Genomic DNA, 21,101 nt, shown 5'->3' with positions numbered 1-21,101 from the left:
ACCCCAGCAAAACAAAACTTCTGGTCATCCTAGGTGATTCTGATTCAGGTCAAGATCTCCGAATAACTCTTAATGACTATCCGCCCCCCTTCAGCCACTGCTCACAACCTTAGGGTAACTATGGACAATGAACTGTTCTTCTCCTCACATGTTGCTAATGTGTCTCGTTCTTGTTGATTTCTTCTCTATAACATTCAAAGGATTCGATTATTTCTATCTACACATGCTGCCCAGGTGGTTGTTAAGTCTCTTTTCATTTTAATACTGGACTACTGCAAGTCTCTGCTGGCAGGTCTTCCTCTGAATGCTATTTGTCCACTGCAAATGATCCAAAATGCAGCTGCACGACTTGTCTTCAATCTACCCAAGTTCTCCCACACCACCCCACTGCCAGCTGCTTCCAGTAGCTGCATGTATCAGATTCAAAACACTAATGCTTGCCTACAAGGCTTAAAATGGACCAGCACCACCTTACCTCAGAGATCTTATCACACCTATCGTCACATCGCTCTGGACAAGGGCGTCTGCTAAATGCCGCAAATGTAAATGTAAATTCTCTGCAGTCAAAACTGGACAGGACGGTGGCTCAGCTGATACAGCATTGCTACCTCACAGCTCCAGGGCTGCATTTAAATACTTTACTCAAGTAATTGTCTGTGCAGCGACTCTCTTGTTCTCACAATGTCTATGTAGGTTTCCACCACCTACCAAAAACATGCCAGTAAGTTGGTTGTACCTAAAATCCGGTTAGGACATGATCTTTATAATTTTCTATAAGTGATCACTGTGACCCAGTGTAAGTCTTAGAACTCTTTAATGACAGTTTCTAGGACATTGTGCTAGAATGTGCATTTTATAGAACACTGATAAAATGTTACCTAGCCTAGAACATGTGATGTAAACAGTGATGTTTAACTAGCAGGGTAAAGTACTGCAGTTCTATGATCTATGTCTAAGAAAAATTTTTTTGTCTAAAAACAAGCCAAATTAAATTAAGGAAATTGGATTGAGGGGCAAGTGTTAAAAACTGTGTTAAAATAGAACTAAAATAACTAAGTGCCTTTTTGATGATACCATCTAGTTGCACCTTTTTAAATGGTTGAAAAGAATAGCTGCCTCCTAATGAAGCTAATTAGCATTCATGTGTCACTAATGAGTATAACATTAATGCATAATAATTATCTAGCATTCATTTGCCTAAAGCTCATTTATTAATGCCATTATAGCTATTTTAATTGTTTATTCATTCAATAGTTTCCGAGGTGACATGGGTATCTGTGATCTATGGCATCACTTTTTCCACATGTCTTTCTAATTAAATGTCATTGATCACTCTCCACCTCCTTAATTCACATACACACACACACACACACACACACACACACACACACACACACACACACACACACACACACAAATGGAAAGTATAATCAGGGTTATCTTGATTAGTTGGTGCTGTGGTAGAGAGCTGACCTTATCAGTATGAGATTTTCAAAGAAACCTGAGACCACAACATCACCTGCTTCCACCAAAACAAATCTCTTTCTCCCTCTTACACTCAGGCTCAGACACACACATACACACAGACTGAGTGGATGGAGGGCATCTGAAATTAGTTCCTCGGAGACTGAGAGAGCTGAAATGAAGTCCTGTGTCAGTCCGTATGTCTCACCTACAGAATATTAATGAATGTTTTTAACCCCATTTAATCTGTTTTGCTCTACATTCAGGTTTCCCCTTGCATGACAGAAAAATCACACTATTTTCTTACAAATAAAAGGAGCCAGCACAACTAAAGGTGACGTTAGAGGACAAAGTAAACCACGAAATAACAACAACAATACAAATACAAAACGACCCCTTAGCAAAAATTGCTCTTTTTCATCACATCAAAATTGTCCAACAGTCTTTCACATTCTGCCTCATGTTACCTGTTTAGCATTTTTGGCCCAGTCTGCCTTAAGAAAGTTCACTACAATTATACTAATGATGGTTTTTCTATAGTACAACATGGCACTATGACACTACCATAGTTTACAATGGTAGTTTACTGTATCTACAACAATATACAAAAAAGATGTTAGCATGATGTTGGTGCTTAAGCAGATACTTAAAAGTGTATGTTATGCAACTATTCTCAAAAATGTATAATGCACTTATTGTTAATTTTTAGATGTACATGTTGAGATGAATATACATATATAAAAACAGTGCATATAAAATGCAGTAAGTGTGAATGTGCCAGTAGTAGGTGTTGAAGTGCAAATCAGGTGTTATAGCAAAATGCATTGCAATATAGAGCAACACAAATTAGAACTGGAGAAAGTTGCTAGTTTAGTGATGAATATCAGTAAAAAGCAGTAGTTAATTAATGGATGGACACTTGCAAAGTAAAAAGGTAGTGGGTCACTACAGGATGTAGTTTTAAAACCTTACTTTTATCTGTCTCTATTGTGCCTTTGTATATTGTATTGTATATTATTACATTTTTTCCTTTACTGGAACCAAAGGTCTCAAACTTGTTTCAGCATGACAAATCAACTGTGCACACAGAGGTCAACGAATACAAGGTTAGTGATGTAAAAGAACTCGAATGTCCTGTGCAGAGCCCTGACCTCAACGCCAATGAGCACATTTGGGATTAACAGTTTAACACTTGCACCCAAGTGCCTGTGCATCTAACACCAGTGCCTAATTTTACTAATGCGCTGGTAGCTTATTAAGGAAATCCCCAGCCAGGCTCCAAAATGTATTGGAAAGTATCCCAGAAGAGAGAAAGCCATTAAAAAAGAAAAAAGGGGTACTACATGTGAAATGTAAAAATTATTATACAAATAAAATGAAATTCAAAGACAAAATTACCTTTAAAGAGTTTTTTTTTTTTTTTTACTTGTTTGGGTTGTTTGAGGACATCAGAGGAGACAACACCTTAATAAATTATAGTGAGCCTGATTGATTATGTCTGATGAGTGTCTAGTCAACTTATCCATCCATTATTTTTTTAGCACATAAATTTAACAGATGAGAATTTTTCTACTAACAACTAAAAACAGAGTGGGCCAAAAGTCTAGACAGGTAACATGAGGCAAAATATGAAAGACTGTTGGACAAAGTACTGAAGAGGAGAAATTTTTACTAAGGTGACATTATGTATTGTTGTTTTTATTATATTGTTTGCTTTGTTATCTGACTTTACCTCTGGTTGTCCTGGCACCATTTATTTGTGGGAAAATTGTGTGATTTTTCTGTTAAGCAAGGGGGGTTAAAACATCCATTAATATTCTGTAGGCGAGACATACGAACTGACATTATGTTTATTTCGGTATGTCATAATTTTATTCACACACTATATTATAGTATCAGTCTTTTCTTTACTTTTTCACTTTTACATTTTCTTCTTTTATGTTACACAATATTGCATTTAAAATCAAAGAAAAGGCATGTTTTTAAAGATAATGTTCTTGACAATACTCCACTCAAAATAGAAATCTGGTGATTTACAAAGCCTGGATCAATATCAAGCGGCTCTAAAAAGCAAGTCTGAATTTGTCTAAATTTACGTGTGCAAAAACATAGATATTACTCATGTCATTTTAACTTCATGTAGCCATCGTTCCCTCAAACAAGTACAAATAATTGTAAAAAAAAAAAGGAAAGACCAGTCAAGTAGTAAATGTTGATAGCAAGCATAACTATACAGCATAAATAGTCAACAATATAATAAACGAAGCTCTACAAGCCCCTGAAAGTTCAACAGCAAAATTTAATTGCAATCCACCATCTTCCTTTTTCCTCCTTCTTATTCCTCCTCCCTGTGTAGCATCTCTGAGCATGACAAAGCTAACTTGTTTTCATCCAGGAGACCTTCATACAACATGTACAGGAAAAAGGAATTCCAAGCATGTTTAGAATATCATGGATTGAAGCAGCAACAAAGAAAATTCCATTATATTTGCCTTTGGTGTTGGCTGTACTGGAACAACTGCATCTAGCTTTTTACCAAGCTTCATCAGTTTCAGGGAGTATTACAGTGTAAAATGTGTTCACATTGCTCCTGCTCTTAGCCAAAACACTAATTTCTGCTATTTTTTTTAATAAATGTACTTTAAGCACATTTTGAAGTTCTTAGATGTCCTGATATTAAAAAAAGGTTCTTGTTGTCCAAATAGTGTTTGTGTTTTATTGTCGATGGCTTTACATTTCTTCACACGACTTTCTCAAATATTGAGTCTCTTTGGTCTTTTTCCATTATTTCTCATGCAATTCTCTCCAGAGATGTGGGACATTCTAAGGTGTTTCATCTCTCTGGGATGCACAGCACAGCAGGGTTTTACACACACTTCTGCACCTCTCTCTCACTCTTCATTTCTTTTTTCAGTTCTTGAAGCCCACCAGCTGGCCGCTGTGTGTGTTTTTTAAACTATGTCAGGAGTCATTCCCAGTGATAAATTGCAGCACTTTTAGAGAGCTGCTTGATGTTTGCAATGGTTGCACACAAACACACACACACACACACACACACACACACACACACACACACACACACACACACACACAATCACACAAACTTATACACAGTGGTTTTCATATTATGCATTGGCTGTGTAAATTTTAATCTTCAAGGTTCACAGAGAAAAATAGAAAGACATACAAGAGAAAGATATACTATATTGAAGCACAGAAACAGAAAGGGTTAACATTATAATTTCATGTTATTTTGTCATCTAACCTTATACTTATTCCTCAGAAGTTAAACTATTATTGATTGCATTTTGTTCTATTGGTTTGTATGTCAAAATATAGTTTCTTGCTGTGCTGAATATTTAGTAGGTTACACTTCAGTATAATTGTGTGTTAATAATCTAGTTACTCACAGTCTTGTTTAATTCTGAGTCCATTATTTTCATTTAGCATACAGCTCAAGTTATGTTGCTTTATGTTTTTTTAATCTGTAGAATGTGAAGCAAATTGCACACAATACTATAGTAAATAGATGTGAGGTATGCAAAGAAACATTGTTACACTCTATACCTTTGTGCAAGTCTAATGACATATTGAGCTCAGTAAATACCAATTTAGAATAAGTGTCGTGTTTCTATTTGATGAAGTGATAAGAGAGTATTTCGTCCTTCTCTCTGTCTGCCTGCCTCTCACTAATCCTGGTTATTAAGAATGCTGCCGAAAGAAAGAGGTGTAAAGCTGAACAGAAACAGAGGGGAAGGCAAAAGATAAAAGTTCAGAGGGAGAGAAATGGAGGGAGTAAAAGACACAGTTGATGGGAGGATGGGCACCTGTTTAGTGGTGATAAGACTCCTTCTGCTCTTCTGCTTCACAAACCCCAAAGCAAAGTAGTACATTCTGCTTGGCTGTATTTCATTCTTCTGCTGCTACTCCTATCCTCTCTCTCTCTCTCTCTCTCTCTCTCTCTCTCTCTCTCTCTCTCTCTCTCTCTCTCTCTCTCTCTCTCTCTCTCTCTCTCTCTTCTCTCTCCATTTTCCCCTTCCTTTCATTTTTTTCCCATTCTCTGTCTCAATCTATCTCTATTTCAAATTTTGCACTCTCAAATTATCCACTAAATCACCTCTATAAACTTTATCATTCTACAGCATATTTTCCTGTCTAGGTAATAGACACACACACACACACACACACACACACACACACACACACACACACACACACACACACACACACACACACACACACACACACAGTAGGAGGGAAAATTACAGTCATGGAGGAAGCCATTGACAGAAGGGGATCTTTTGCCTAATTTTGATTGGTTGATTGTTTCTCAGTTTCTCAGTAATTAACTTGTCTGTCTAACAACAGCGCAAAGACCCCAATCCCCATTACACTTCTCTGTTGCCTCGGCGACCAGCAGTAGGTCAGCTCAGAGATGTGGGTCTATTTTAGGGTAATGGGGTTTTTTTTAGTTAGTTTTGTTTTTCTATATTTGTGACATTTCAACTCAAATATCACACAGTTTAAGCAACTTATAACCAAATATAGTGCAAGTATTTTATAGCATGCAAATTATATAATATAATATAATATAATATAATATAATATAATATAATATAATATAATATAATATATGTATATTAAATGTTCTTTTAGAAATACTATATACTATATTGTAACAGTAAACATGTTTGCCAAACAGAAAATTAAAAGGCATTAGTTAAATAATTAGTTAAATAAGTTTAAATAATCATCAATTGGCCTGTACCATATCCACAAACTTATATGTGCTCCTCACACTATCGGAAGGCAATCTGCTGAATTCCACTGGCAGGGCCCTGATTAGAAAGGCCCAGTAAATTATCACCTACAACCTACAAAATTAGCGATTTGATCCTGCATCTGCCTTGTCAGACTATGCTAAAGTCTCCCTAAAGTTGGTATGGCAATCTTTCATATGAATAGAACAAGATCCAAACTCCTTAGAGCAGTAATAACTAGGGAAACTGTTAGTTTATGTTTTGCCAGTTTGTTTATGTTGCAAGACATTGTATTCCATGCACAACTGTAAACAGAGGTCCTACATCACATGGATTCCTTGAAACACTGCCAGCATAAGGCTCAGAGCTGAGGTCTTGCACAGACTGCTGCATGCTCCTCACAGTACTGTCACCGTGGTGCTCACAGCACAGCACAGCACCATTTCAGCACTACTGTTGTGGACCAACAGGAAAACACATGGACATTGGGTAAAGCAGAAGAATAGCCTTGGCTGAAAGAAAAGATTCACTATGTTTCCTCACCCTCTCAGAAGTGACCGTAAAGAATGAAAGGGTGCCATGACCAAAGGAAGAGGAGCAGCTTCTGTCAGCATGAAAAAGAGTGATGACACCAATGCTCTTTGCTTTGTGTGCCATGGCTGAATCCATCACTGTTTATGGAAGATTTCCAGACTTCCAGGTACTGCATCCTGCTGTAATCCCATGCCACACAGCCTGGCCTCTCTACTTTTACAATCCTACTCCACCCAGGCGCATTCCTCACTCTTCTCTACACTTGAAAATAGCCTACAATCCCCCTTCTGCAATTCCATCTTCCTTTTCTCCCTCACTTTAATAAAAGAAAAGCATCCTGTAACATTAGCCCAAATTCTGTCTGTTGTAACTAATGCAGCAGCAAATTGCTATAATATGATTTTTATTCAGTGGTGAACAGCAAAGAACGTAAATGCAATTAGTTACTGTACGTAAGTCACCTTTTCAGGTATCTGTACTATACCCAAGTTTTTCAGTTTGGGGAGACTTTTCCTTTTACTTCACTACATTTCAAAGTCGAATATCTTTTTACTGAACTACATTTTGCAAAACCATTCGTTCCTCTTTATGTATGAGTAAATAAATTTTTTTATTATTACTATTAATTGTGTAATTGCCGTAATAGTGTAGCGTGTGAAGTTTTGAGTCATCGACAATGTACCACAAACAAATACCGGAAAATACCGGAAAAAATACTGCAAGAACAGAGCATTGGACAGTATATGTGTATGTATTATGACTGCAATATGCCATTATAGCCATTATAAATCATAGTACTTTAGATTCGTAAGTACATTTGAAGGCAAATACTTTTGTACTTTTACTCAAGTGAAAGTTTAAAGGGACCACTTGAAGTGCTATTTTACCTGGTATATCTCTACTTTTACTCAAGTACATGTTTTTTGTACTTCGTCCACCACTGCTTTTAATAGGACTATGTTATATCATAAAATAGCTATTTCCTTCAAGCATTTTCTTTATTTCTTTTTATATCAAGGGTTTAGTACGCTGCAAAAAATATTGTGAATTTTATCATAAGATTCCAACAACCCAACAAATGTATTTCTAAACGATTGTACTCATTTCTAACTTGAAATACTCTTGTTGTATCGAGAGATAATTAGCAAATTGTATATATTTATAGTCAAGGTCCCCTGGTGATCTAGTGGTTAAGATGCAGCGCTCCCACCGCTGCGACCCGGGTTCGATTCCCGGTCAGGGAACCATCCCCAGCCACTCTTAGTGCCGGTCCCAAGCCCGGATAAATTGGGGAGGGTTGCGTTAGGAAGGGCATCCAGCGTAAAACGTGCCAAATCAAAAACGTGCGGAGGATCCGCTGTGGCGACCCCTAACGGGAGAAGCCGGAAAGAAAGAAAGTATATATTTATAGTCTGCTTCCTTGTTGTGTTCCTGATCTGTATTGTACAATATTCGGTGCTCAATAATTAACCAAATCAGTTATTATAGGGCTATTCAATCTATCTAAACAGTTGAATTTAACTGTTTTTAATACTATCTTTAAAACCCAGATTTACTCTGAGACAAAAGAAAGGATGCCCTGTCTATAATTATACAATAGAATTATACATGTCTACCTTCTAAATAGCATTTGCTTGGTCACCATTTTTCCTACCCCTCCTTGAACTGCCACCTTAACGTGGTGGAGGGGTTTGAGTACCGGAATGACACTAGGAGCTATGTTGTCCGGGGCTATATGCCCCTGGTAGGGTCTCCCAAGGCAAACAGGTCCTAGGTGACGGGTCAGACTAAGAGCGGTTCAAAAACCCTTATGAGAAAAAACAGACCAAGGACCATGACGTCACCCGGTATGGCGTAGCCAGGGCCCCACCCTGGAGCCAGGCCCGGAGTTGGGGCTCGTATGCGAGCGCCTGGTGGCCGGGCCTTCCCCCACGGGGTCCGGCCGGGCTCAGCCCGAAGGAGCGACGTGGGGCCGCCTTCCCGTGGGCTCATCACCTGCAGGAGGGACCGTAAGGGCCCGGTGCTGAGAGGATCGGGCAGCAGTCGAAGGCGGAGGCCTCGACAACCCGGTCCCTGGACACGGAAGCTAGCTCTAGGGACGTGGAATGTCACCTCGCTGGCGGGGAAGGAGCCTGAGATTGTGCGTGAGGTTGAGAGGTTCCGACTAGAGATAGTCGGGATCACCTCTACGCACGGCTTGGGCTCTGGAACCACACTCCGAGAGAGAGGATGGACTCTTCACCACTCTGGAGTTGCCCATGGTGAAAGGCGGCGGGCTGGTGTGGGTTTGCTTATAGCCCCCCAGCTCAGCCGCTATGTGTTGGAGTTTACCCCGGTTTCCCTGCGCCTACGGGTCGGGGATAGGTCTCTCACTGTCGTGTGTGCCTACGGGCCAAACGGCAGTGTAGAGTACCCGGCCTTCTTGGGGTCTCTGGTAGGGGTGCTGGACAGTGCTCCGACTGGGGACTCCGTCGTTCTACTGGGAGACTTTAATGCCCACGTGGGCAGTGACAGTGACACCTGGAGGGGCGTGATTGGGAGGAACGGCCCCACTGATCTGAACCCGAGCGGTGTTCAGTTATTGGACTTCTGTGCTAGTTACAGTTTGTCCATAACGAACACCATGTTCAAGCATAAGGGTGTCCATCAGTGCACATGGCACCAGGACACCCTAGGCCGTAGGTCGATGATCGACTTTGTGGTCATTTCATCTGACCTGCGGCCGTATGTTTTGGACACTCGGGTAAAGAGAGGGGCGGAGCTGTCAACTGATCACCACCTGGTGGTGAGTTGGATCCGATGGCGGGGGAGGAAGCTGGACAGACTTGGCAGACCCAAGCGTACTGTGAGGGTCCGCTGGGAACGTTTGGCCGAGTCTCCTGTCAGAGAGATCTTCAACTCCCTCCTCCGGCGGAGCTTTGACCGGATCCTGAGGAAGGCCGGAGATATTGAGTCCGAGTGGACCATGTTCTCCACCTCCATTGTCGAAGCGGCCGCTCGGAGCTGTGGCTGTAAGGTCTCCGGTGCCTGTCGAGGCGGCAATCCCCGAACCCGGTGGTGGAAACCGGAAGTAAGGGATGCCGTCAAGCTGAAGAAGGAGTCCTATCGGGCCTGGTTGGCTTGTTGGACTCCTGAGGCAGCTGACGGGTACCGGCAGGCCAAGCGAACTGCAGCCCGGGTTGTGACATGTAAAAACTCGGGCCTGGGAGGAGTTCGGCGAGGCCATGGAGAAGGACTATCGGCTGGCCTAGAAGAGATTCTGGCAAACCATCCGGCGCCTCAGTAGAGGGAAGCAGTGCCCTACCAATGCTGTTTACAGTGGAGGTGGTGAGCTGTTGACCCCAACTAGGGATGTCGTTGGATGGTGGAAGGAATACTTCGAGGATCTCCTCAATCCCGCCGTCACGTCTTCCATTGAGGAAGCAGAGGCTGAGGGCTCAGAGGTGGACTCGTCCATCACCCAAGCTGAAGTCACCGAGGTAGTAAAGAAACTCCTCGGTGGCAGGGTACCGGGGGTGGATGAGATCCGCCCTGAGTACCTCAAGTCTCTGGATGTTGTGGGGCTGTCTTGGCTGACACACCTCTGCAGCATCGCGTGGCGGTCGGGGACAGTGCCTCTGGAATGGCAGACCAGGGTGGTGGTCCCTCTTTTTAAGAAGGGGGACCGGAGGGTGTGTTCCAACTATAGGGGGATCACACTTCTCAGCCTACCTGGGAAAGTCTATGCCAGGGTACTGGAGAGGAGAATATGGCCGATAGTAGAACCTCGGATTCAGGAGGAACAGTGTGGTTTTCATCCAGGCCGTGGAACACTGGACCAGCTCTATACCCTCTACAGGGTGCTGGAGGGTTCATGGGAGTTTGCCCAACCAGTCCACATGTGTTTTGTGGATTTGGAAAAGGCATTCGACTGTGTCCCTCGCGGCGGCCTGTGGAGGGTGCTCCGGGAGTATGGGGTCCGGGGCCCTTTACTAAGGGCTGTCCGGTCCCTGTACGACCGAAGCAGGAGCTTGGTTCGCATTGCCGGCAGTTAATTTTTTTTTATGGACAGAATTTCTAGGCGCAGCCAGGGGCCGGAGGGTGTCCGGTTTGGTGACAACATGATTTCGTCTCTGCTCTTTGCAGATGATGTTGTCGTGTTGGCTTCATCAGACCAGGACCTTCAGCACGCACTGGGACGGTTTGCAGCCGAGTGTGAAGCGGCTGGGATGAGAATCAGCAACTCCAAATCTGAGGCCATGGTCCTCAGTCGGAAAAGGGTGGCTTGCCCACTTCACGTTGGTGGAGAGTTCTTGCCGCAAGTGGAGGAGTTTAAGTATCTTGGGGTTTTGTTCACGAGTGAGGGAAGAGTGAAACGGGAGATTGACAGACGGATCGGTGCAGCTTCTGCAGTAATGCGGTCGATGTACCGGTTTGTCGTGGTGAAGAAAGAGCTGAGCCGCAAGGCGAAACTCTCGATTTACCGGTCAATCTACGTTCCTACTCTCACCTATGGTCATGAGCTCTGGGTCATGACCGAAAGGACAAGATCCCGGATACAGGCGGCCGAAATTAGCTTTCTCCGCAGGGTGGCTGGGCGATACCTTAGAGATAGGGTGAGAAGCTCGGTCACTCAGGAGGAGCTCAGAGTAGAGCCACTGCTCCTCCACATCGAGAGGGGTCAGCTGAGGTGGCTCGGGCATCTGTTCCGGATGCCTCCTGGACGCCTTCCTGGGAAGGTGTTCTGGGTGCGTCCCACTGGGAGGAGACCCCGGGGAAGACCTAGGACATGCTGGAGAGACTATGTCTCCCGGCTGGCCTGGGAACGCCTCGGTGTCCCCCCGGAAGAGCTGGAAGAAGTGTCTAGGGAAAGGGGAAGTCTGGGCATTTCTGCTTAGACTGCTGCCCCCGTGACCCGGCCTCGGATAAGCGGGAGAAGATGCTATGCTATGCTATGCCATTTTTCCTATATTGTGATATTCAGTTCAAAGCCACTTTTACAGCTGTTAACTTCTACCATTCCTGCTTAGTGCCTTAGCAAATGAGCAGGTGTTTTATTTAACTCCCATTGTACTTAAAAATGCTTCCTTAACTCTGCTGTTCCACTTAAAATCAGGAAGCCTTGGCATTCATACAGAGAGAAAGAACAGAATAGATGAAAATCAGTCAGAAAACTCCTTTCAAAAAACTCAAAAAATACCACATAAAGATGACTATTATATGTTTTTCTTCAATTGTCTTATTATTAAAATATCTACAGTGAGGAAAATAAGTATTTGAACACCCTGCTATTTTGCAAGTTCTCCCACTTACAAATCATGGAGGGGTCTGAAATTGTCATCGTAGGTGCATGTCCACTGTGAGAGACATAATCTAAAAATAAAAAATTCAGAAATCACAATATATGATTTTTAAACTATTTATTTGTATGATACAGCTGCAAATAAGTATTTGAACACCTGTCTATCAGCTAGAATTCTGACACTCAAAGACCTGTTTGTCTGCCTTTAAAATGTCCACCTCCACTACATTTATTATCCTAAATTAGATGCACCTGTTTGAGGTCGTTAGCTGCATAAAGACACCTGTCCACCCCATACAATCAGTAAGAATCCAACTACTAACATGGCCAAGACCAAAGAGCTGTCCAAAGACACTAGAGACAAAATTGTACACCTCCACAAGACTGGAAAGGGCTATGGGGAAATTGTCAAGCAGCTTGGTCAAAAAAGGTCCACTGTTGAAGCAATCATTAGAAAATGGAAGAAGCTAAACATGACTGTAAATATCCCTTGGACTGGGGCTCCATGCAAGATCTCACCTCGTGGGGTCTCAATGATCCTAAGGAAGGTGAGAAATCAGCCCAGAACTACACGGGAGGAGCTGGTCAATGACCTGAAAAGAGCTGGAACCACCGTTTCCAAGGTTACTGTTGGTAATACACTAAGACGTCATGGCTTGAAATCATGCATGGCACGGAAGGTTCCCCTGCTTAAACCAGCACATGTCCAGGCACGTCTTAAGTTTGCCAATGATGATCCAGAGGAGTCATGGGAGAAAGTCATGTGGTCAGATGAGACCAAAATAGAACTTTTGGGTCATAATTCCACTAAACGTGTTTGGAGGAAGAAGAATGATGAGTACCATCCCAAGAACACTATCCCTACTATGAAGCATGGGGGTGGTAGCATCATGCTTTGGGGGTGTTTTTCTGCACATGGGACAGGGTGACTGCACTGTATTAAGGAGAGGATGACTGGGGCCATGTATTGCAAGATTTTGGGGAACAACCCCTCTTCCTCAGTTAGAGCATTAAAGATGGGTCGAGGCTGGGTCTTCCAACATAACAATGACCCGAAGCACACAGCCAAGGAGTGGCTCTGTAAGAAGCATATCAAGGTTCTGGCGTGGCCTAGCCAGTCTCCAGACCTAAACCCAATAGAGAATCTCTGGAGGGAGCTCAAACTCCGTGTTTCTCAGCGACAGGCCAGAAACCTGACTTATCTAGAGAAGATCTGTGTGGAGGAGTGGGCCAAAATCCCTTCTGGAGGGTGTGTGCAAACCTGGTGAAAAACTACAGGAAACGTTTGACCTCTGTAATTGCAAACAAAGGCTACTGTACCAAATATTAACATTAACTTTCTCAGGTGTTCAAATACTTATTTGCAGCTGTATCATACAAATAAATAGTAAAAAAAAGTCATACATTGTGATTTCTGAATTTTTTTTTTTTTTAGATTATGTCTCTCACAGTGGACATGCACCTACGATGACAATTTTAGACCCCTCCATGATTTCTAAGTGGGAGAACTTGCAAAATAGCAGGGTGTTCAAATACTTATTTTCCTCACTGTATATATTGAATACTTTGGTTTGATTCAAAACACTTTAATTTAAAAGTATAATAAAGAAAGAAATTACTTTAATACTCATAAATTGCTTATAATTGCTCTCTTTCTCTTGACATTTTAGTTTATTAAAATTATTAATTTTTATTTCTTTCTACAGAAATAAAAAGGTACCTATACATAAAAATAAAAAAAAAGAAATAAATTTAAACCAGTGTTTAGTTTTCAAAAGCATCCAAACAGAGTACACTGGTTAGATAAGAAACTGTACGTTTGCATAATACATATCTCTGACTTTAGGAGGTCGTACAGCTAAAATGCCAGATTAGATCAGTCCTGCTGTCATCAAGACCCAGGCAAAGTAGCACATTTGGCGAGGCTGAACAAAAGTTGCATTGACGAATAAAAGAAAATGTCAATGTCCAAATGTGCAAAGCTCACAGACATCTCAAATTGCTACAAAATAAAAACTTACACTAAGAGGGTGAATATACATTAGTTAAACAGTTTTGTAATATTTGTCTCCTAAATCATTCTGAGGTCATCTAAACACTTTATTTAATTTCTGATATGCTTAAAGTTCATGTTTAGCAACAACAAGAGAACCTTTATTGTGTTGACAAAATTAATATTCTCTGAGAAGCTATATATATATATATATATATATATATATATATATATATATATATATATATATATATATGGATGCAAAATGTTTATTTAAGGATTTAATAAAAAAAAATAAAAAAAAAAGAAGATTCACAAATTTTTATGATTCAACAAAGAGCAGTAAATATTAGTTGCAGTAAACAAAGTAAATATCATGTGACAACCTTAGAGTCTATAACAGCTGTTTAGTGCCTAAAGCACTTGCTTCTGTTTTTGCTAATAAACCCGACAGACATTATTCTGTCCTTACTCTCTCTTACTCTCTGTCTTTAGGATTATTTAACTCACACACACACACACATAAACACAGGCATCATTTGGGAGCCTAAAGATGTACACACATACACACACACACACACACACACACACACACACACACACACACACACACACACACACACACACACACACACACACACACAACACACACTGGGCAGTGAATCTTTTCTCTCTCTTTTAATGTTTAGTAAATGAGCTATTAAAAGCATTTATACTGTAGTGTCCTTATATTGGTGGCCTGCTAATAATACAATGTAATAAGACACTTCTACAATTGAGTAAATCTGGTATCATATAGATATACCATATATACCATATATATACCAAGCATCTACATTGGTGGAAATATTTATTTGATCCCCTGCTGATTTTGTACATTTACCAACTTACAAAGAAATTAGAAACAGTCTAAAATTTTTATGGTATTTTTTTTAACAGAGAAAAAAAAAGAATACAAAAAGAAATCCAGAAGAAAAAGATAAATTAATATAATATATCAATTATTTTGTATTTGATCGAGTAAAATAAGTATTTGAATCAACCTCTTCCATTCAAACCTCTCCACCACCATGGGCAAGACCAAAGAGCTGTCACTGGACCAGCACAAGCTGGAATGGGCTACAAGACCATCAGCAAGAACCTTGTTGAGAAAGATTTCACTGTTGGCACAATAATTAGAGAATGGAAGAAAAAACAGTCAATTACACTCGCTCTGGAGCTCCATGCGAAATCTCACCTCATGGGGTAAGGATGATTCTGAGAAAGGTGAGGGATCAGCCCAGAATTACATGGGAGAAGCTTGTTAATGATTACAAGGGAGCTGAGACCACAGTCACCAAGAAAACCATTGGTAACACATCAAGGTCTCTTTGCTTAAGAATGCACACGAATAGGCTTGTCTGACAATTGCCAAAGAACACATAAATAATTCAGAAAAGGCTTAGGAGAATGTGATGTGGTAATATGAGAACAAAATGTAGCTCTTTGGCATCAACTCGACTCGCCGTGTTTGGAGGCAGAGAAATTTTGAATATGACCCCAAGAACACCATCCCCACTGTCAAACATTAAGGAGGAAACATTCTGCTTTGGGGCTGTTTCACTGCTAAGGGTACAGGAAGGCTTCACTACATAAACGCTGAAGAATTCCCCTTGCGCTGTATAATCTTTAATGAGAACCTTCTGGCCTCAGCAAGAACATTGAAGATGGGTCATGGATGGGTCTTCCAGCATGGCAATGACCAAAAACATACGGTCAAGGCAACAATCTGACGGTCTTGTAGCCCATTTCAGACTTGTGCAGGTCTACAACTTATCCCTGATGTATTGTGACAGCTCTTTTGCCTTTTCCATGATGGTGGAGAGGTTTGAATGGAAGAGGATTCTTGACTGTTGTCTTTTTTACACATAACAAGTTGATATTAGGAGTACTTTCATAAAGGGAAAGGACTAAGTTGGGTCTGTGGGAGTCCAAATTCTTGCTAATTTGGTACGGAATCAAATACTTATTTCACTCAAACAAATACAAAATAATTTATAACCTTTCTTTAATAATTTTCTTATGGATTTTTAAAAAAATAAACCTACCACAAAAATTGTTCATTTCTCCGTAAGTGGGTAAACTCACAAAATCAGCAAAGGATTAAATAATTATTTCCCCCACTGTATATGAGGAGTACTGCAATAAAATGAAAAGAAAAAAAATTATGTCACATGATTGGCTAATCAAATTAAATTTAGGCTCCACCCCTGTTGTCCTAGGAACACCTGTCCCCTTGGAAATCAGGACATGCCCTCTAACCGGGTTGGCAGAATAAACAGAATCGTGAGTGAATTACACACATTAGCAACACACACACACACACACACACACACACACACACACACACACACACACACACACACATACCTTCTCCATTCATCATCAACAAAACAAATTAAGCAGACTGCAATAAAATATTTTTACATTATAGTGCGAACTATTTATCTCTGAAGATAGAAGCAGAAAGAAAGAGAAGGAGCGCACAAGAGAGAGAGAAAGAAAAAGAGAGAGAGAGAGAGAGAGAGAGAGAGAGAGAGAGAGAGAGAGAGAGAGAGAGAGAGAGAGAGAGAGAGAGAGAGAGAGAGAGAGAGAGAGTTGATGATCTGGTGAATATACTGTGTTATGGTTAGGGAGTTTAGTCGCTTTACATTACAAACACACACACACAAACACACACACACACACACACACAGAGGAGAAACGAAAGGCTCACTCACCCAAGGTAAAAGTCCCCTTTTTATCCAGGCTGGATGTTCATGCTACCTTGCTCTGCCAATTCTCTCTAGCTGTTTCTTTCTCTCTCTCTCTCTCTGTTTTCTCTTTCCGACTTTCAATTTATCTGTCTCTTTCTTCTGACTTATGTTTTTGTCCACTCTCTGCAGTAGCTAGTTAGATGTAAGGAGCATGTGTGTGTGTGTGTGTGTGTGTGTGTGTGTGTGTGTGTGTGTGTGTGTGTGTGTGTGTGTGTGTAATCCCTCTTGAAAACTAATGCTTAGCAGCTGAGAGACACCTGGGAATAAAACACTAATTCTCGGTTACACCCATGCAACCCCACCCCAGCCCCCCACACACACAAAAATGTAAAAAATAAATAAATAAATACATCATGAGTAACATCAGCAGTATCGTGTTTTGTAAATAATCATATACACATTCAAACAGTATGTAATGTATAGACTATGTAATATACATCCTTATACTTATTAAACTTAAACTTAGTTAATTGGACTTTTATGCATCACCTTATTTAATATTCTTTGTAAAACACTTAAATTATCAGGAGAAAGCTGACTCTTTTGGATAGTATCCAAGTCCAATCTACACATTTAATGTACCTGTTAAAATAAACTGTGACTAAATAAATGGCATGCATGTCACCACAAATGCACGCACGCACATGAATACATACAAGCATACAATCCTCTGTGTGGGTTTTGGATGGATGGATGGATGGATGGATGGATGGATGGATGGATGGATGGATGGATGGATGGATGGATGGATAGATAGATAGATAGATAGATAGATAGATAGATAGATAGATAGATAGATAGATAGATAGATAGATAGATAGATAGATAGATAGATAGATAGATAGATAGATAGATAGAACTTAATTGTCACATTCAGACTAATGTTCAGCAGTAATTACTATACAACTATAATTAGTGAATCACAAATTATCAAAAAAATCCTTGTTTCTGTAGGATCTTCTGAGTTTCAACTGGCTTTTGAAATCAAGGGTCACAAATATCATACAAAGCTTGTAAGGGACCTTGCATAAGAGATATAAGTAAAACTAATTTTCAAAATCGTAGACGTACGAGGCTGTCATCAACAAATGACAAAAGGGGGTAGCACACTGCCATCATAAAAAATTGGCTGTCCATTTGAAATGGATAAAAATGGTAAGACAAACACTTATTAGCATGACTGCCAAGAGACCTAATCACCATTAAAGAAGCTACAGAAATATACTAGAAATAACTGGTCATGCCTTGTATGTGACATCTCTTCATCTCTTCTTGGCTATGGGTCTTTCTACAAAAGAGCTTTAGACACAAAGGTGCTGTGGTCTGAAGAGACCAAAGGTCTGAAGAGACCAAAAGTCTGAAGAGACCAAGGTTGACCTTTCTAGACATAATTCAATGAGATATGTCTGGTGCAAAATAAATTAAGTGTAACATCCAAAGAACAATTAGTATATGTCCCATACACATTGCATACCATTATATTATTATAACTATACAGTAAACAGTTAAAATGTGTAGTATGTCATATGACAAATACATATTATAATAATCTAATGTATTGTTATTATAATTTTGCTGTGAAACATCACCATACTGTACTTATGATGTATTTTTGCTTTGTGAGCATCACAAAAACCTTTTTTTTTTTTTTTTTTTTCAAATTTTTTTATTTGTTCTAATGGGAAGTGGTTGCACAGTGGTTAAGGCCTTGAACATATGATTGGAAGTTTGTTAGTTAAAATCTCAAGCTACCACTGCTGGGCCAATCTGAATAAGGGTGTCTGCCAAATTTCATAAATGTAAATGGTTCTATGGTCCAAATGTTTGGTCTTAAGCCACCCGTACAGTATTTATGCATTTTCATTGCAAGATGATGAGTAGACTGTGATGGTTGCTTCAGAGAGGAAAATTCTTGCTTGAATCTTTTGATAACTGTCTATAAAATTGTTATGAAGTCCATCTGAAGAACCATGTAAAAAAGCATACCCCCCTTATAGTATGATATGGTATGATATCAACCTTTTAAATGTCATAGTAATATCACATGTTCCATGTAGAGTGACACAACCCATGAGAGAAACTATAAATGTCTGTAAGCATCTCAACCCTGGTATTAGTCCTGCAGCCCAGCCACAATGGAAGGTTCAACACAAACGGCTTACAGCTCAAATTTTGAGGTGTTGGAATTGTATTATACTATACTTTAAACATGCTGCCAAATAGATTTAACTTTATAGATATTTTACTTTCAATTAAAAGATATTTTACTTTCAATTACATATGTATAAAGAATGAAGAATTCAAGTCTATGATAAGTGCTTGGTCATGGCATGTGTGAGCTGTGTGAGTTTTTTAACTAAAAAATAACCCAATATTAATTGTCTCAGATCTTTCTTTATATTTGATATAACAACTGAACAAAAATCAAGTGAAAAACAGATAGAAATTTGTCAGAGGGAATAAACAGAAAAAATATTTAATAAAACGCAGGACTCAAGTGCTAGTAAATCTAGGCTATGTTAGGGTCATTTCAAAACATTCATCTTCCTTTTATGAAGTCTTTTCCTTTGTTGACTTAGATTTGTGCTTTTTGGTCATTATTATGCTGGAAGGTGAAAAATGTCATCCTCTTCAGCTCTAACAGAGTCATAAAGGTTGTCTGCAAAAATTATTGGTATTTGGAGTTGTCCATTTTTTGCCATGCTTGACTCAATCCTAGCTGAAGAATAAATAACTCTATAGTATGAGGCTGGCACATCTCTTAGCGACTGGTTGTGCAGGCATATGCAACTGCAGATAAACAATAGGGAGGAATAGCAAGTCAGTGTAACAGCTAGAACAAAACATAAGTAGGCAACAGCAACAACAAAAAGACAAAGAGTAGTAGACAACAAGTGCTGCACAAGAAATGATTGAATATTAGGACTCATAAATTTAAAAACATGAATCAGTGTGTAAATAGTCATGTGATGTTTCGTGATCAGGTGAGATTTAGTGGCTGATGGAAATCATAATCCTGTGGTCCTGGACAATCAAGCCTGAATTGTTTTAATTTTTCAAAAAGATTTTGGGTTGATAAAGCATCATATTCTAGCTGGCCAGAGACACAACATTCTCTAATGAACTGAAGAACAAAACAATCTCATCCCCTTAAACCCAGAGGGGAGGAGTGGCTTTCTCTGCAGTGCAAGAGGGTGGAGTGATGTCCTCTGTAGAGCAAAAACAGAGGGCAACCATCTCCATGGACAAGAGCAGTGTGCGACATACACAGCAAAGCATGTGGAAGTAATGACATCCTTGGCAGAGCAAAGAGGCAGAGTGAAGTTCTTAACTAAGCAAGGAGGCAGCATGACTTCCAAAGCCAAAAAAAGAGACTGAACAACATCCTCAGCAAATGGTGCTAGGTGGCATAGTGACAACCAAAGCAAAGATGGGAGACAGAGTGATGCCCATGGCAAGGCTGTGAGCTATAACTGCTTCCTCTGCTAGAGGACTATGGAATATAGAATAGGGTATGAAAACTCTTTGTCGAGTGTTATATTCATAGCAAAATAGAAAAAAAAATATTTGGATGATATATAATATGATTCCATACGGTTTGTCTGTTTTAAAATGATTTCACTATCTCCATCCTATGTTTTTTTATGCAAGACATTTAAGCTTCAATGGTAAAAGAACCCCCTCCGCTCAAGTACACAACGAGATGACTGCACACACAACACAGGATGGTTTCACAAATACAGTGAGTGACAGCTCAATTAGCTGGTTAGCAGAAAAGTGAAGAAGGTAAGGGTGCATTGTAAAGTGAAAGAGACAAATGATTACTATGCAAATGTCACTAGTCAGATGTAAAATGTCTCAACAACACCCCCCCTCCCCCAACACACACACACACACACACACACACACACACACACACACACACACACACACACACACACACACACAAACACACTGGTGGGCTGTCGTTAGTAAGCTTCTTCATTCATTCATACAAAAATAGTGCAGTTTTCTTCATTTTTTCTTTACCCCCGTGTCAGTGCATACACAGATAAACAGAAAAGACATACAAATAGACTAATAGATAGTCGTGCTCTTAAAATATTACACTACAATACCTCTGCAGTAAGGAACCATTATTAATAATAATAATAATAATAATAATAATAATAATAATAATAATAATAATAATAATAGTAGTAGTAGTAGTAGTAACAGTAGTAGAGGTATTCTGAATAAAAGTTATAATAATACAGTAGTAATGAAAAATGACC

At 40.0% G+C, this 21,101-nt stretch overlaps 1 protein-coding gene across 2 annotated transcripts in view; it reads right to left on the bottom strand.

Moving 5' to 3' along the window:
- The window catches only part of sphkap (SPHK1 interactor, AKAP domain containing), a 123,552-nt gene extending 106,540 nt beyond the window's left edge, over positions 1-17,012 (bottom strand). For both annotated transcript variants that reach the window (XM_083552598.1, XM_083552601.1), the window contains exon 1: positions 16,792-17,012. The gene's annotated coding sequence lies outside the window, so the exon portion shown is untranslated. The remainder of the gene's footprint in view (positions 1-16,791) is intronic.
- Between the last annotated feature and the right edge of the window lie 4,089 nt (positions 17,013-21,101).

This window comes from Silurus aristotelis (assembly GCF_946808225.1).
Source record: "Silurus aristotelis genome assembly, chromosome: 10".
Lineage (NCBI taxonomy): Eukaryota > Metazoa > Chordata > Actinopteri > Siluriformes > Siluridae > Silurus > Silurus aristotelis.
This window is presented reverse-complemented; position numbering and strand designations above follow the sequence as displayed.